The sequence below is a fragment of the Rhinoderma darwinii genome, chromosome 4, assembly GCF_050947455.1.
Source record: "Rhinoderma darwinii isolate aRhiDar2 chromosome 4, aRhiDar2.hap1, whole genome shotgun sequence".
Taxonomy (NCBI): domain Eukaryota; kingdom Metazoa; phylum Chordata; class Amphibia; order Anura; family Rhinodermatidae; genus Rhinoderma; species Rhinoderma darwinii.
This window is the reverse complement of record NC_134690.1, coordinates 393,083,870-393,102,105: the sequence shown is the minus strand read 5'-3', so window position 1 is coordinate 393,102,105 and position 18,236 is coordinate 393,083,870. Positions and strand designations below refer to the sequence as shown.

Sequence of the window (18,236 nt, the reverse complement as noted above, 5' to 3'; positions counted from 1 at the left end):
GAGTACCTGATTAGGGGTTGACCAGAATACAACAAACAGTAAGAGTCGTCGCTTGTAGAGGTTCCTCAGCAGAAGGTAATTTGTTCAGGGATTAACTGATATGAGGTTAATAACTGGGTAGTTCATCACTCAGGTGGTTCTTGACAAAGTTTTTCCAAAAACAACCACTCTATTTGACCAACTATGTGTAGAAGATGGGACATGGCAGGAGATGCCAGTCCTATTGTAAAAGTGCACTGCAAATGGCTCAACGTGACATCAGATTTGAAGCCTCCATACATCTAAAAGGGGCCCATATACAATGGCGGAACTGGAGTACCTTCTAAGGTGCATGGGGGCGTCCCAACAATCCATCGATGGCAGATGTCGGGGAAAGAAGGATCGGACATGTTGGATTTTAGCAGCTTATTTCTCTCTCCCCATTGGGTTCCGTCAATGGCTATATTAAGTGTATGGCCAGCTTTTGTTAATAAATTTACTCACTTTATGATGCAGCCAACAAAATAAAACCTTCACAATGATTTTTACAAGGTTTTGTTTTTTTGTTTACCGTGCTTTTATATGCAGCGTCTAACCTTACCCTTTGATTTATGCCGAGTCTATTTACAACACATTCGGCATGTAAGTAATTCCAGGCCTGTACAGATATTCCTCTGCCTCCTTTCACAGGACACTTCCCTGACTCAGCTACTTCTTTCCTTTCCCAGTCTGACCAAGCACTAAAGAAACCAAAAAGTTATTAATTATCAAATAAATTTTTATGCCTCGCAATTTTTGTTTCCCTATTCATGGGACTTTATTAGGCCCGCCCCCGCTCAGCCCAGGAACAGCCACAAAACTCCCACTCTGTGGCATATTTGCATAAGCTCTGGCCCTTAGAGGTCCATTTTGTTAGACACTCCAGGGCGGTTGGGAGGTATGCGTTTTCTTTACAATAGTAATGCGGTTGCATGCACAGGAGATGAGGCTCACCTCAAAATGGCCCATCTCCTAGTATGGGTCTGTAGTTTTATACAGACCCTATAACGCTTCCAATCCTAGGAAAGAGACAGAATAATGACCCAAACTAACTTTTGCCTTCAGCAATAAATTATGGAGAATGAGTATTTGGTATCGGGATTGAGTACTTGGGGGGGATGGGTGTTTTTGAGCTAGTTCCCATTTTTAGCCCCGAGGGTCTGCATTTATGGCACGTATAACGCTATGCAATAGCATATAAAAAAGATTCCAAAAATGATAATAAATTTGAAAAAGCCAGCGCCGTCTGGTCAGTAATCCCCATCCCTTTAGATCGTGTCCAGATATTTAGTGCCATTTTTGAAGACAGTAAAAAAAATAAGCTGTTTGCCTTTTTGATTTTCGCTCATTATTTGCTGGCCTTCTCAATGCTCGGTGCATGCATTATCTCCTTCTTCAACAAAAATACTGCTTTTCTCCCTTATCCTGTTCCGATTTCGCCAAGTTAATCCACAATGGCAACATTCTAAGGCATTAAAAACACAGCTGTTGTCTAGAGCAGGAATGCTGCGCTTTGCAGAGGCGGCTGCAGTGATTATGCTCTGGTGTTTCTGGATGAGGTTGAACCAGGGACTAAGAGCCAGTTGGAACCAAGTGAGGCATACAAAAAGATTCTCACCGAAAAGCATTTACAAAAGACGTGCTTATTTCCCTTCTTCCATGCAGAAAATAGTTGCTTTAAGTCTGCATTTGGGAATTAGTTTGTCAGACAGTATGTTTAACTCAGCATATCAGTTTTATTCTTTTTTTTGTAGTTGTATTGGGGAATTTTCAAGGAGGAACAAAGACATATCTATGGAGACACAAATTTCCACTTTCCTAAACTAAGTATCTAAAAAGTTGTTAAAGGGCAATTTTTACCAAATATGTAGCATCTATGAATATATAGGGTCCTAAAACATTTGCCTTTAAAGGGATCCTCCAGGACTTTAACAACATTGGCCCATCCATACGATAGGCCATTAAATATTGATTGGCGAGCGTTTGACTTCTTTGACCCCCCCCACGATCCGCACAGTGAAGAGCCTACTGCGTGCGTCCGTACGAACAGCTGTGCCTAGTACTGCATTATGTTCTGTTCAATTGAATGGGATGAGTGCCTATGTAAACAAAGTAGGGGACATGGCACTTGCATCAGTGTCGCGGCCCCTTCACTGTGAGGGCTGCGTAGGTCAGATCCCCACCGATAAAATACTGATGGCCTACCCTAAGGAAATGCCATCAATTGTAAAGTCCTGGAGAATCCCTTGTTCTGGGGATCAGGAACTTGATGGCACCTTCAAACTTCAAGGCTCGATGGCAGGTTATCACTTTTTCAGCTTCCTCTCACACTGGGGTGGCACCTGTTCTGCAGTTAGGAAGAAAAAATTTGGATAAAAGTCAAGCTCCATTGAGTGAATCAATGACACAACCTTTTAGAAAGTTGCCATATACTTTAAAGAGTCCAATATCCAACCAAGTGTCCAAAATTCTTTGCTGATAATTTCAAATTATAGGGGTCAGAGCTCCATTTTTTTTACAGAGCTCCAAATCACCTGCTTCCCTTCACAAAGCCATAGAGTCAGTCTAATTCTAAAATTCTGGCAGCCAACCGCCACCAAGCTAGGGGGCACCTGGCAGCTTACTAAATATGGATATATTATGGAGGTTAAAGGGACATGTTTGCAAGTGAAAACAAGTGAAAAACAAGCCTGTGGGTTCAGCAGCACGCCTGTTTGGGGCGCCACTAAAAATGGTGTCTTGTATGATAGTGTCGTGGATGTGTCCACATGGTCCTACTAGGTCTAGTTTGCCAAGACGGATAAAATAATAATCGTAGCTCATGTCTGCCATATGAGAAAATAAGATAAGTCTGAACTGAGGGCAAACCGGGTTACAGAACATTTTACAAGAGCTGGCCCTTATCCTTTAAAGGGTAACTAAACTTTAAATAACCCTTCTGACATGTCATAAGTTTTGATCGGTGGAGATACGAGCACTGAGACCCCCACCGATCTCTAAAACGAACCGGCAAAAGTGCTCAGGTGAGCGCTAAGCAGCTTTGTTTCTGATCGCCTTTTCTTGGAAAGCCGAGCAATTGGTGTACGGGCTCAATAGACAGTCTATGGGCCCGTACACCAATTTCTCTGCTTTGCGAGAAATTGCGAACAGAATCGAAGCAGCACAGCACTTACCCGAGCGCTTCTGCCGCTTCGTTTTAGAGATCGGGGGGGTCTCAGTGTTCGGGCCTCAACCAATCAAAACTTCTGACATGTCACTATGACAAGTCAGAAGTTTTTTGAAAGTTCATTTACCCTTTAAATATTTAAACTTTTATATTAAAGACACAATCCCATTTCCGCGCGTCATATTTCCATAGTGTAATATAAAAAACGAAGGTTGACATATGGATCTGTGTTTTTGTTTCCCCTCTCTTAAATGTGGGGGATTTTATGAAATTACAAACTTTCGTTGTTTTGCTCATCTCTATTGGCAATCCACTCTCTAGTGCTACATCCCAGCAGCTATCATCCTCTCCATAAAGACTCCTTAAAGGGGTAGACCATTTTGGACAATCATTTTTTTTTTCACCAGAAGATGATCACAGGGTTTCCCACATCTCAGTCCCTAGCTACATTCTACAGAAAGACCTAAGAAAGTAAGTACTAAGAAGGTACAAAGAGTATAATTATCCTGCAGCGCCACTGCAGGGGAAATGAAGCATTACACAACTCCAATTTGAATCAATGGTTTGTCCATGTAATGCATGGACATGACAGGTCCTCCGGAACAAGAGATTCTCTTTATAGTCGGTCTCTCCTCCAACTTATTGATAAAGGTACAGAATGAGGGACTCTCTTAACTCAGAATTCCCAAATAGGGAATTTGAACATGGGTTTTCTAAACCAGACCTCCCCTTTAATGAATAATTACAATGGAATAAAAAAATGTTTTCCTGTGATAACGTCAGAAGTTACTGTTTATATTGATATTGACCAGATCTTACACTATCTACACTGTAATATTGTATCTTCCATTCACTTGCTTGCCTAAACGTAAGATGTTTTTCATTTAGAATTTTTTTATGATGAAAAAAGATCAAATCCCAAAAATTGAACGGGTGGCAGAAGAGACCATGTGAACACAAGTCTCATAATAAACAGTTTACAGTATGCTGAAGAAGTTCACGTAAGGTGATAAAATGGTTGTGTAAAGTCTTGGCACCATTCATTTTCCTCTCATCTCCGCTCAGAATGGAGAAATTTGCTTAGCTTCTGGAAACCGGCCTCTTGGCCCCTTATAACTTACACTTTTATTGAATTACAGCTTCTGAAATAGACACTTTTTCAAAGGCGCAGTAATAACCAATCATAAATGTAGCTAGCTTTTTCTTTTCAAAATTTAACAAAATCAAACTTCATAATAAACCAGTCAAAAAAAAAACTGAATAATAATTCTTCTCCCAAAATTTTCGAACTAAAAATGAAACAAGATTCAAAAATTCAATCATAAACCAGAAGACGTCTGTCATATCTGAATCAATAACAATGTGAACCAAAGGCCCTACGGGGCTCTAAATAACTGGAAAATTTAGACACTAGGAGTTAAAAAAAGAGGCTACGGCCTTGGTTTTTGGGAGGTTTCACAGATTTTGCTTTTTCAGCTGGAGGTAAAATCCGGTGTATTTTAAAAGAATCCGAGTATCAATAAACACAATTCTAAAATAAGTCCAGCTGGTAGGTACCGTAAGGCTATGTTCACACAGGTTATTTTGCCGAGTTTTTTGACGCGGAAACCGCGTCGCAAAACTCGGCAAAAACGGCCCGAGAACGCCTCCCATTGATTTCAATGGGAGGCGTCGGCGTCTTTTTCCCGCGAGCAGTAAAACTGCCTCGCGGGAAAAAGAAGCGACATGCCCGATCTTCGGGCGCTTCCGCCTCTGACCTCCCATTGACTTCAATGGGAGGCAGGAGAAAGCGTATTTCTCGCTGTTTTATGCCCGCGGCGCTCAATGGCCGCGGGCGAAAAACGGCGCGATAATCGCCGCGAAAATCGGCGTGCAGGGAGAGGAATATCTGCCTCAAAGTTCCAAACTGAATTTTGAGGCAGATATTCCTCCCCCAAAATACTCCGTGTGAACATAGCCTTAGATATTCAGGACTAGGTCTTCAGGTATGGAAAGACAAAAGGACACAAGTTCACCAGAAGACATTTAGGGGCCATTCACATGATTCGATCAAATCAAATTTTTTGCCATGACCAAAAACTCTGACCGCACAGTGTGAAGTGACCCCTAGAGAGACTATTGTCACTGATCGCCAAGATTTTCAACCACAATATATTTATGGTTATGTGTGAATGTTAAATTGAAGGGGACAATTGTGTACTGGGGACATTACATTAAGGATCCATGCATCAGTTGACCCCTTTATATGTAATCAGAAAATGAGGGTCTGCTGTGTTTGTTTTTTTACAAATAGCGCCACACGTGTCTATGGGCTATGTCTGGTATTGCGACTTATTCCCATACAAGTTAACAGGGCTAAGCTGCAGTACCAGACAATGACCATAGATAAGCACTCTTTCTGAAAAAAAAGATGTAACCCATTTTTATTATCTCAGGCAAACCCGTTTAATAGTTAATTATATGTATTTTTTTTAAATGCTACATCAGTGGGGGTCCGAACGATGGGACCCCCACCGATTTCCAGAACGGAGGATGGCAATCCGTTGTCCCTCCGGCCGCAAGTTGGCGGCTAGGAGGCCCTTGGATGGAGCAGAGTCCGGAAATGCGCAGTGCCACGCTATTCAAAGTCTATGAAGCTGACGGAAACAGATGCCTCTCTTAGCCCCATAGACTTTGAGTGGAGCGGCACCGCGGACTCGAGGCTATTGCTCCCTTCAAACTCCTCCTAGCGGCTGGCATGCAGCTGGAGGGGAACGGAGGCCTGGGGTCCACCGTTCAGGCGATCGGTGTGGGTCCCAGTGGTTGGACCCCCATCGATCTAGCATTCGTGGATAGGTGAAAAATGTTGAAAGCTGCAATACCGATTTAAAAATCTCCCTGTCACTATTATGTGTCTAGTATTAGCAGGGGTGTTGCTATAGGGGGTGAACAGGCAGATGTTATACCTGGACCCTGGTCACTCTGCCACATAAGAAGACACTAGTATTATAAATTGTACATGGTAAGTTGGGGCCCTGTTACAGAATATGCATTGGGGCCCACTCAACTATAAACTAGGTGCATGGTGATCATTTGATCGATCACACGATCACCAGGGTAAAGCAAGTGTGTGTTGTGGCAATACTGCTTACTGTTAATGTTTATTGCTACTTGAGAAAATTGCAAAAATGAAGCCTAAGTTTGATGGTTGCACCAGTAATCAGACCCTATAGAGACCCTACGGAGTATGATCTAATAATCTGACCCTTTAAGGGACAAGAAAGGACAGATATTGCAAGTATTACAGTGTTTCTCAACATTTGTAAGCCAAGTACCCCCTACTCAAACAAATGACATCAAATTACCCCCAACGCTGTTTTAATACACAATGTAAAAGCACATAAGGGCAGTGCGAGTGTCCCATAGAGACATGGCATGTATTCCTTGGGGTAGACATACCACAGGTTGAGTACCTAGGACATAGGTGATCTCAAGTCAATTCAAATGAGTTTTAAAATTGTCCCCTTGCCGAAGAAATGTTTCCCATCCCGAGGAAGAAATGACATCACTTTGTGCCTCGATGCTACATCCTTGATGGGCTACATCCTCAGTGCATCAGGTTAAGACTTCCCTTAGTACATGCGTAACAGGTCAAAATAAATCATTCATACAACTGGTAATTCTGGGAATCTATGAGAAAGCATGTCTTTTCTATGTATAATTTTTGCAAAAATTAACCCTCCATACAAGGACAGACAAAATTACAATATTATAATAGAAACTAGCATGGGAACGTAAAGCAGGAAACACACAGAATATATCGTCTTTGTCTCCGTGTAAACACAAACAGGAAATGTTACTGAGTCACCAAAGGCTGATGTCAAAAACAGCAAGTGATTAAAAAAAAAATATATATAAAAAGATCTAAAAAAAAAAAAAAAAAGCCCTTAAGGGTAACAAACTCATCACAGAAAACAATTTTGTTATATTTTTTGCTATAGATATTCTAAAAGGAGATTATATTTGCAGCATTATTTAACCCCTTAGAGACCCCGAATTGTATCACCTTCTTGCCTGCAAGACAAAGTTGCAGTTCCGAGGGGCCTCCCATTGGATATACTAAGCGCGTACTACTGTACTTCACCCAGTTAATGGCTTTATAAGGGGTTGTCCTCATGGAAAATGAACAGCTGGCTGCATCTTGCCCTGGAAAAGTACCCAGCGGCTCTCATCTCAAAGTGCTTGTTGTCTGTGGTGAGACAATGACAACCTGTCATGTTAAAAATTCAGTCCGATCTGCAGGCAGCATGTTGTAGAGCAGGAGCAGCTGAGCAGATTGATATATAGTTTTGTGGAAAAACATTCAATAGAACTTGTCATTTATTGATCTAAACATCTGATAATTCTGGGCTTAGGAGTCATGTGGGCGGTCCTCATACAGGGAAGGCGGCCCATCATCAACTAGACTCCTAAGTCCAGAATGAATAGAGGTTTAGATCAGTAAAGTACAAGTTATACTGAATGTTTTCCCACAAAACTATATATCAATCTGCTCAGCCCCTCCTGCTCTATAACTTGCTGCCTGCAGATCGGACTGAATTTTCAACACTACTGGGGCTCTTTAAAAAATGCAGTTAACCCTCAGTTGACCTGTTACTTGTAAAAAAGATTTATCATGACAAAAAGGAGTAGCAGCAACTAAAAACAACTAAACAACTAAAAAAATAGAAGGGCAATGAAAAAGTTATGCCAATATTAGGGGCATTAAAGGGGTTTTCCACGTTCTCACAACTGATGACCTATCCACCAGATAGGTCATTAGTATATGATCGTGTGTGGGTCCGACACCAAGACCCCACATCGATCAGCTGATACGGCTGCGTCCGAGCACCGGATGCTTTGAACGGGATTCAGTAGTTGGAGCCGGAAGCATATGGCTTTGATCTCTGCATAGTGGCTGTTCGGCAGAACTGCGGCTGCTATTCTTTGACCGGAGCCATCTGCTGCCGGCAATATCGTCCGATGCCCGGACGCAGCCGCAGCAGCTGATTGGTGCAGGGTCCGGGTGTCGGGTCACATCATATACTAATAGGTCATCAGTTGTCAGAACGTGGAAAACCCCTTTAAGGGCGACATAACATAATAAAGGAGAACTGACCACTGTTTGCTTGAAATTAGAACACGATCTCAGATCATCTAATATTAGAATATCAATAAGTGCTAATGAATATAAAACTGGTTACTGTAAATCGTCAAAGAATAAAGCAATATCAATACGGAAAGACCCTTAGAAAACTCAATATAAAAATAAGCAACAAAGTAAAATAGGTCCAGAAAGGACAAGGTGGCCATACGCATAAGATAACTTTCATTCGGCTGACATCTATTCCTCCTGGGCATGCATCTGTTTTCAATGGTGAGAGGAGAATCAGACACTGCCCGACACTTCTGGCAGCGGTTTATCTCCTGTGTGGAAAAAAAGGTTGGGCATGTTGAAATCCAATATGCCCAATCCTTCTTTCCCCCGATGGGATAGAGGGGAAACCCCCATTCACATTAGATAGTAGGCCATCCTGGCCGAAATCGGAGGGTTCGTCGACATTTATGTATGGCCACCTTAAATTCAATCGGTCTGTAGAGATGTTGCCCTCCCCTAGTGGTGACTGTACGCAGCCAGACTTCTATCATTTAACTTTATCTTTGCCGGGGATTGGAGTTCTGTATCTGACAAAAGGAGCAGAGACCCCGAGAATGAATATTATGAAATTAGTCAGCACAGATTTTAGATTAAAAAAAGTTTAAAAAAGGAAACAATAGAAAAACTTCAAATTGATTGAACGGGTAAACCGAGAAAAATTTAAGGTAGGAAATTCATTTTATTATTTTTTAGCCATTTACCAACTACCACAAAACCATTTTGAAGGTCACCTTGAGAATAGAACCTGATCATATTCTTACTCTATGATGAAGGGTGAACGTGGGTGTTTGGCACTTTCTGCAGTAAATACGACAGATTCCATAGTGCAGTAGACAGACCAAATTTGCTTATTAGACCCTCACTGTTCAACGAGTGAAATCCTCTGTGTGAATTGGAAAAATCTCTGGCAAACTCGATATCTCGCATAGCTACGCTACATTTGATAGAGAGATGTGCTCAACGTAGACATTTCGGATCGTACATTGCACAAAAACTGTATTACCTAGAAAGAAAAATATATTTAATACAGTTTTCCCAAAAGTTGTTCGCTGGGGGTCCCAGCAGGGGGACACTTTGTGATCAGTTTATTGTCAAGGGATCCTTCTAACAAGCACGGATTGTTCAAAGCGGAGAACCCGAGGTTGTCCGGTTTAGATAAACCCTTTCCATATGTTCTAACTGAGCTAATAAAGACTTACTATAAGCTAATAGGGGGTCCCGCCGCTTCCCTTCCCCCAATGACCCCACTCTATTAGCGAAATCTTAAAGCCATGTCAAGCATTGAAAACGGCACTCGATCACTGATATCAATGGCACAGCCACTTCTTTCAATGGTACCCTGCAATGCTTTGTGTTACCTTCAGAATTGGGAATGTGTGAGTCAGGAATGCAGGAAATACATCAGACTGTCTCCCCACCCGCATTCTACCAGCTGATCTCAGGCGATCCCAGAAGTGGGACCAACCACCATCATCTTGTTATATAGAGATACGCAATATGAAAAGGGTTGTCGGACCCAATGAATGAACGGGCCACATTGCATGGGAGACATTGCACACCACCTCCTGCTGCTGAATACAGCAAAAGCAGAACTAAGGCCCTGTTCACATCTGCGTTCAACATCCCGTTGTTCTGCTCCGTCGGGGGAGCAGAACAACGAAAATGCCGGAAGCGCAGGTTCCGTTGAACAGCGGAGACAACTGGCGCCCAACCGAATCTATTGACTTTAATGGGTTCCATTAGTTTTCCGTCGGGGGTCTCTGTGGTTTTAACAAAATCAATTACGCAGCATGCTGCACTATTGTTTTCGTTATTTTTGGGAGAATCTGCAACAGAGGCCCCTAATGGAGCCTCCAACGCAGATGTGAATTAGGTCTTGGGCTCTGTTCACATCTGCGTTGAAGGCTCCGTTAGGGGCCTCCGTCGCAGATCCGGCCGAGAGTACAGGAAACGATAGCATGGACACCCTGACGGAAAGTCGTCAGAACCCATTAAGGTCAATGGTTTCCATCGGAAATGTTGCCGATGTTGACCGTGATGAGAATGAACCGTCGCTTCCGATATTCCCTTGTTCTGCTCCTCTGATGGAGCAGAACAAGGAAATGACCCGATGCAGGTGTGAACCCAGCCTTGGTTTGTTATTTGTCTCATCGTGACATCACAAGGAGTTAACTGGGGTCTATATAGGGCTGCATGTGAACCTACTACATTATCTTAAAGGGATTGTCCGAGTTTAGAAAAAAAAAACAGTTTCATTTTTTTCCCCCTAAGAAACAGCGCCTCTCTAGTCCTGTGGCTATGTCCGGTATTGCAGCTCAGCCCTATTTAAGGGAATAGGGATCAGCCGCAATACCAGACAGAGCCAATGAACAAGAGCGGGGTAGTTTCCGAAACAAATCGTCCCGGACCACCCCACCCCCCCCCATGAGTTAACTGTTAAACTAAGCTCTGCTACATCCGTCGTAAACAAAAAATGTTGCTACATTGCCTGGCAAATATCCCATAAATTAATCCTCAGGCGCCCTGTAGGCACGTGCCCTCGTAGAGTAACTGGAAGTCTGTATTAAAACCATACCCACATAATTGCATATTGCAATAGGAAAAACACTCGGAGCCTTAACCGAGGGAAGTATAGAAGCGGCTGGGCTGACGTCTTAGCGATGGGTGTTTAAACCTTCTTAATGGCGATAATTATACACAAAGGATTGAGCGGTTTAATTCATTGTTTACTTTGAGAACCGCTCGGTCGGACGGTTGTTTGCTATCTTTGGGTTATCCCTTGTTGAACGGAGTTTTTTTTTTTATCTGTAATGTTTTCAAACGGGAGTCGAGACGTCCAGCTCTATCTCCTCCGACAAGCCGCTGAGTGATTAAGGAACATTTCCTCCGTTCACGTACTGTATTATGACATGTGTATTTGTAAAGGCCTCTGCCGGCTGCTATTACAAAGAATTTCAAATACCTAGCTGCCACATTAACAGATGTTAAACAAACTCCGCTCCTTTGTCCGCTGTGTTTCTTTTAGCTTTTCTTAAACATTTATTGCGAGGATATAAACTTAGGTATTCCTTTTGCATATATTTAAGGGCTTATGCAATTATTACTGTTGAACAAACTTGCAAAAAAAGAATGAAATGTTCTCGGGGCTACCGGATAATGGTCAGGCAATCGGCGCCACACGTGTGTGTAGATTGTGGAATCATCTGCATGATCCTCTGTGCTTGTTTCTTTCCCTTGGCAAAAATCATCTATCCTTAAAGGGTTAATTTAAAGGGGTTTTTCGGGATTAGGGCGATATGTTGAAGATGGGTTAGGCCATCAACGTGGGGTCGGTGTCCGATCCCTACCAACCAGATGAAAGAGGTGAGAAAGAGCTGTGGCCCCTTCACTGGAGTGCTTGACACGGCACCACTCTCCTCATGTGGTGATGTCTGGTATTGCAGCTCAACCCCATTTGAATGGTGTTGTGCCAAGGGGCCAAAATACTATATGGGCAACATGTGTAGATGCACAGGGGCCCACTGTCACCTTAAAAACAGCTTCACAAATACCAGTGGATTGTTAGACTAATGTTCACACGGAGTATTTTGGGGGAGGAATATCTGCCTCAAAGCTCCAAACGGAATTTTGAGGCAGATATTCCTCCCCCAAAATACTCCGTGTGAATAGCAATTATCGCGCCGTTTTTCGCCCGCGGCCATTGAGCGCCGCGGGCAGAAAACACGCTTTCTCCTGCCTCCCATTGAAGTCAATGGGAGGTCGGAGGCGGAAGCGCCCGAAGATAGGGCATGTCGCTTCTTTTCCCCGCGAGGCAGTTTTACTGCTCGCGGGAAAAAGACGCCGACGCCTCCCATTGAAATCAATGGGAGGCGTTCTCGGGCCGTTTCTGCCGAGTTTTGCGACGCGGTTTCCGCGTCAAAAAACTGGGCAAAAGACCCCGTGTGAACATATATGTTGAGCTATTTGAGAGAAAGTGGCCCGTATACTGTGCTTGCATGGGGTCATCTGCTGTTTGCATCTACTCTTGCTCTGAGCTGCAGTACCAGACACAGCCACATAGAGGAGTATGGCCAGGTACTGCAGTGAAGGGGCTTTGCTACTCCATCTGCTGATTATGGGGGATCTGGGGTTTGGACCCCAACTGATAACACATTGATGCCTTTCATATGGATAGGCCATAAATGTCAAAGAGGACCTTCCACCTCTCCTGACATGTCTATTTTAGTAAATAATTGTATTCCCCATAAAATAACAATTCTGGAACATATTTTCTTACAACTTTGTGTGGTGTCATTCACCCTTTATTCCTCCTGGAAATGTATGAATAAATTGACAACTGGGTGTTACTGTTCTCCTTGTCAAGGGGGCGTGTCCCTACACAGTCTTAGGGTATGTTCACACGGCGGGGGTCCGTAACGGCTGAAATTACGGGGATGTTTCAGCCTGAAAACATCCCCGTAATTTCAGCCGTACCGGCATGTGCAGGCGCTTGAACGCCGCGTCAATTACGGCCGTAATTAGCGCTGCTATTCATTGGAGTCAATGAATAGCGGCTCCAATTACGGCCAAAGAAGTGACAGGTCACTTCTTCTACGCGGGCGTCTATTTACGCGCCGTCATTTGACAGCGGCGCGTAAATATACGCCTCGTGTGAACAGACAAACGTCTGCCCATTGCTTTCAATGGGCAGATGTTTGTCAGCGCTATTGAGGCGCTATTTTCGGGCGTAATTCGGGGCAAAAACGCCCGATTTACGTCCGTAAATAGGCCGTGTGAACATACCCTTACTCTGTCAGCACTGATTGGACAGTGTTAGGGTATGTGCACACACACTAATTACGTCCGTATTTGACGGACGTATTTCGGCCGCAAGTCCCCCACCGAACACACTGCAGGGAGCCGGGCTCCTAGCATCATACTTATGTACGACGCTAGGAGTCCCTGCCTCGCTGCAGGACAACTGTCCCGTACTGTAATAATGTTTTCAGTATGGGACAGTTGTCCTGCAGTGAGGCAGGGACTTCTAGCATCGTACATAAGTATGATGCTAGGAGCCCGGCTCCCTGCACTGTGTTCGGTCCGGGACTTGCGGCCGAAATACGTCCGTCACTTACGGACGTAATTAGTGTGTGTGCACATACCCTCAGTATGTGTAAGGACACACCCATAATTAGAGACACCCAGTTGTCAATTTATTCATAACATTTTTAGGAAGAATAACAGAGGAACAGCACAATGTAGAGTTCTAAGAAAAGATGCTCCAGAATTGTTCATTATGAGAAATACAAGTATTAACTAAAACTGACGAGATAGGAGAGGCAACAGGTCCTCTCTAAATCCAAGAAATTGTGCTCATAAAAAAAAAAGGAGAGACTTACCGATTGTTATCAAACTTTTTGCTCAGGGCCCAAGTGTTGAAAAGGAGGTCACCCTGGTCTACACATCGGCCACAACTGTATTCTGTACATATAGCTGTGACTTGTCAGCACCAGGGCACAATTTTTGATATTACCTAATTAATTAGTCTCTCCTTTTTTCATTCTGGGCCATCAATGTGTTATCAGTGGGTTACTGAACTCCAACAACACCCATGGGAAGCAGAACGATTTTGCTGTGGTGCTCACTAGGGTGGTGCTTTACTGCAGAAGCCAACACTGCTCCATGTGGCTCTGCGTGGTACTGGAGTCATGGGGTCATGGCAGTCTCGACCTTTGTTCTGCCGATCAGTGGAAGCCGGACAGCAGTTTACACTGTAGAATATCTTATGACTTAGTAGGATAGCCGAGCTCCAAGGACTATATCCAGAGATCCATACAGTATGCTCAATTTTCATATTCTGTGAAGCCAACTATAGCAAGATTCTGATCCACGTGAAGACTACGATGTAAAACTATCAAGTGTCCAGATGGTCTGAACTAATAAGCATTCCAAAAAGTAGGCATTCTGCAATTTGATACAGTCCATTCCCCCTAATCGTGGGGTTTTGGGGGGTCTACAAGTGGAATTTTTAAATTAATGGCTACCAGAATGTGGCTAACATGCGTAAGAAGTACAAATAGACTAGTAAAAGTTATAATAGTTCCTCACTTCTTTCTATGTAATATTAATACAAGTCAACCATTAACAGTGCAAGTCTTTCCATCAACTATAAGGCCTCATGCACACAAACGTGTTCTTGCGGCCGCAATTCACCCGCAAACCTGCGGGTGAATTGCGATCCTATTCATTTCTATGGGCCCATGCACATGACCGTGGTATCCACGCTCCGTATATTGTCTGGGAGCCTGGACCACAAAAAGACAGGACATGTCCTATATGGGACGCATTTTGCGGTCCACGCTCATTGAACTAAGTGTGCACGGCCATGTGCACGGCCCGTGATTTGCGGGCGGCACGCGGATGACAGGAATCCACATTTACGGGCCGTGCCCCCATTATAAAGTATGGGAGCACGGTCCGTAAAATAAAAAAAATAGGACATGTTCTATTTTTTTCTGAAAGTTTCTGCAGTACGGACGGACGCCTTCCCGTAAATATACGGGAAGGTGTCCGTCAGCCATAGAAATGAATGGGTCCGTAATTACGGACGGTAGTTACGGTCTGTAATTACGGGCGATTTTACAGTCGTGTGCATGGGGCCTGACAGTTCTGAAATAGTAACAGAAGCTGAAAATCTAATAAAACGTTAAAGTAATGTTACATATTGCAGAAATAAAATGTGCATGGTTTACGCCCTGTCCTTCTAGATAAAACCAATTTATTCTTCAAGGGGAATTCTTGGAGAAAAGCTATTTTATTCTGAGTCAGGCAATGCTGCCCATTCAGTGATATGATTTTATGATGAATGCTGTTTATGGCTGAAATTTCAGTTCATCGCATGTGATCAATCAATATGGCAGCTCCCATTCCATTTCAGAAATGAAAATATGAGATAAGTAAGGCTTTTTATTTGCCGCCATCAATGCATGTGTGTTTCACTATACAGTTATCATCATTAAAAGCAAAAAAAAAAAAAATACATAAATATTATATATGTATATATATATATATATATATATATATATATATATATATATATTAATTAATTTCCAAAATTTATATATATATTGTGGTCTATACAAATACATTTTGGAGTATTATGAAAAGAAATAAAATGCACCAGAATTTTTGGCAAAAAGTGCCGTATGTGGCGTGCGGCAAACACTTAATGCCCATTTCTCTACAGTTTCCCACCAGCCATAAGGTCATGAGCTTGAAAGCTATAATCAAAATGATGAAACTGGAGTGTAAAGTAGAAGTAAAATAATTGATCGGTGGGGGTCCGACATCAGGACCCCACACCGATCAGCTGTTTCCGGCTACCAGATGTTATGCAGTGGTCGGTGGCGGAAGCAGATGGCTCCATACACTGTATAGCGGCCGTGCTGCAGCTCTGCAGTATTTACTTGACTAGGAGCAGAGCTGCAGTACGGCTGCTATACAGTGTACGCAGCCACCTGCTTCCGCCACCGACCACGGCATAACTATGGTGCCTGGAGGTCGACAAAACAGCTGATCGGTGCGGAGTCCAGATGTCGAAACCCCACTGATCATATACTGATGACCTATCCGGTGGATAGGTCACCAGTATGATAAATCGCCCCCCAACCTGGACAACCCCTTTAAGTTTCTAGGCTGCCTTGACCCCAAAAAGGGGTGAAGTACGGTGATGGTCCATTATTTTTAATAATACAAGTTTTTTTTTCATATTGCCCATGGACAACATACGCCTAAATAAAGAATACTCACTTGTGTATGAAAATACGGATCAAATATGCAATTTTTTTAATTTTTTACTTCTGTTGGCTAAAAACAGTATCAATACGGATATGTTGGCGCATGCTGCGTATTTAAAAAACCGCCATGTGCCTAAAAACAACTGTAAATAAAACCATTCAACTTAATTGCCACCATTTTTTCCCACAAAAAAACCAAAGTATTACGGATTAGAAATACGGAAGTGTGAATGAGCCCTAAGATAAGGAAACCTACAGGAGCTCTACACGATCAACCCCAATAAGAAGGATTTCGGGATCATTACTTATAATATTCAATCAGAACTTCATTCTAAGCTGGTCGGAGATTTTCTCGAAGAAACTTAAGAACAACTACTAAGCATAAGGTTATGTTCACACACACTAATTACGGACGTAATTCGGGCGTTATTGCCCCGAATTACGTCCGAAAAATGCGGCTTGAAAGCGTTGACAAACATCTGCCCATTGAAAGCAATGGGCTGACGTTTGTCTGTTCACACGAGGCATATATTTACGCGCCACTATCAAATGACGGCGCGTAAATAGACGCCCGCGTCAAAGAAGTGACCTGTCACTTCTTGGGGCATAATTGGAGCCGTTATTCATTGACTCCAATGAAAAGTAGCGCCAATTATGTCCGTAATGGACGCGGCGTTCAAGCGCCTGCACATGCCGTTACGGCTGAAATTACGGGGATGTTTTCTCCTGAAAACATCCCCGTAATTTCAGCCGTTACGGACGCTGCCGTGTGAACATACCCTTACAGAACAACATAATAACAATGGGATGCTACAAACTCACCGACCTTTATCCAAGCCGAGTAAAAAAAACTTATTTGTAGGTGGAAAACACAAAGTGTAAGGTGAAGAATGACGAGACGATCCATCACTAAAGCCTCTGATCACAAAGCAGCAACAGAAAGACAGATAATTGCCGGATGAAATATCTTAAGTGGCTGAGAAAAAGCTGAGAGATTCATGAAACAGGTGAGCAAACAGACGTCCCGAAAAGCCAAAGGAGTCAATATTGTAACAATGTATCAGGAGAAAAGCAAAGAATGGTCAAAGAACGGAGACAACCAAAGGTACATAAAAAGGAAAGCTGCGCACATGTGTGTATTTTGGGGGCTGGGGTAACAGGGGCCACTTTCTCACAACAAACTATGACCAGTGTCCGAATTTGTTTTTCCTACCCTGTAGTTTTATCGTACCATGAAAAATAGAAACAGTAAATACTGTATAGTTATTACCAAATAGTTTGGGCTTCATGAAAATTTTGTCATCCACGTCAAATTTTAGCTATCCAACCGTTTCCATGTTCTTTTCTGCCACTCCCAGACCATCACCCGCTGCTTACTGATACCCCCTACAGCCCTTAAAGAGTGTTTTTGCACCATAAGGGTAGGAACACAGACAACGTATTCAGTGTGGATACACTGCGTTAAGCTGCGCAGCACATCCGCCCTGACCACAACAGGGAATACCGTCTGGAAGATGGCACCACATTGTGATGCGTTTTTCAGGTGGAGTTTCCGCTGCAAAGCGGCGCCGGAAAAAAACAAAAAAAAACGTTCATACTTACCCCCTCCCTCTTCTTGGCGAGTAATCTGGCCTCCTGGGATGACGTTGCAGGTCATGTGACGCTGCAGCCAATCACTGTGATTGGCTGCAGCGGTCACATGGCCTGCAACGTCATCCAGGGAGGCCGGACTGGGGAAGAGGCAGGGAACTCTGGGTAAGTATAGCTTTATTAAGTATTTTTTTGCAATTTTTGTGGCGCATCGCTGTTATTCCGCCACAAATATCGCAACACACACTGCTTTGTTGCGGGTTTAAGCACCCCATTTAATTCAATGGGTAAACCCGCAACAGAAGAGTCGCATATCCGCAGAATTAATTGCCATGCTGCGGTTGAAGTAATTGCACCGCAGGTCAATTTATGTGTTTTTTTCGGCGGATATTTACCGCATTCTGGGGACGAGATTTGTTGAAATGTCACCCACACTGCTGCTTCTGTAACACGCTGCGGATTTTCCCGCAATTAATTTGTTGTGGAAAATCCAAAGTGTTTACGTAAGAAC

General features: G+C 43.2%; 1 protein-coding gene and 1 long non-coding RNA gene across 2 annotated transcripts in view; both read right to left on the bottom strand.

The window, feature by feature from the left end:
- The window catches only part of TGFB2 (transforming growth factor beta 2), a 103,741-nt gene that overhangs the window by 50,798 nt on the left and 34,707 nt on the right, over window positions 1–18,236 (bottom strand). The gene's annotated exons all lie outside the window — the stretch shown is intronic.
- On the bottom strand, window positions 692–17,183 carry LOC142760262 (uncharacterized). Its single transcript, XR_012883285.1, has 3 exons — window positions 16,962–17,183; window positions 2,224–2,365; window positions 692–719 (listed from the first exon to the last, which is right to left on the bottom strand). It is a non-coding gene; the product is annotated as an uncharacterized LOC142760262 (long non-coding RNA).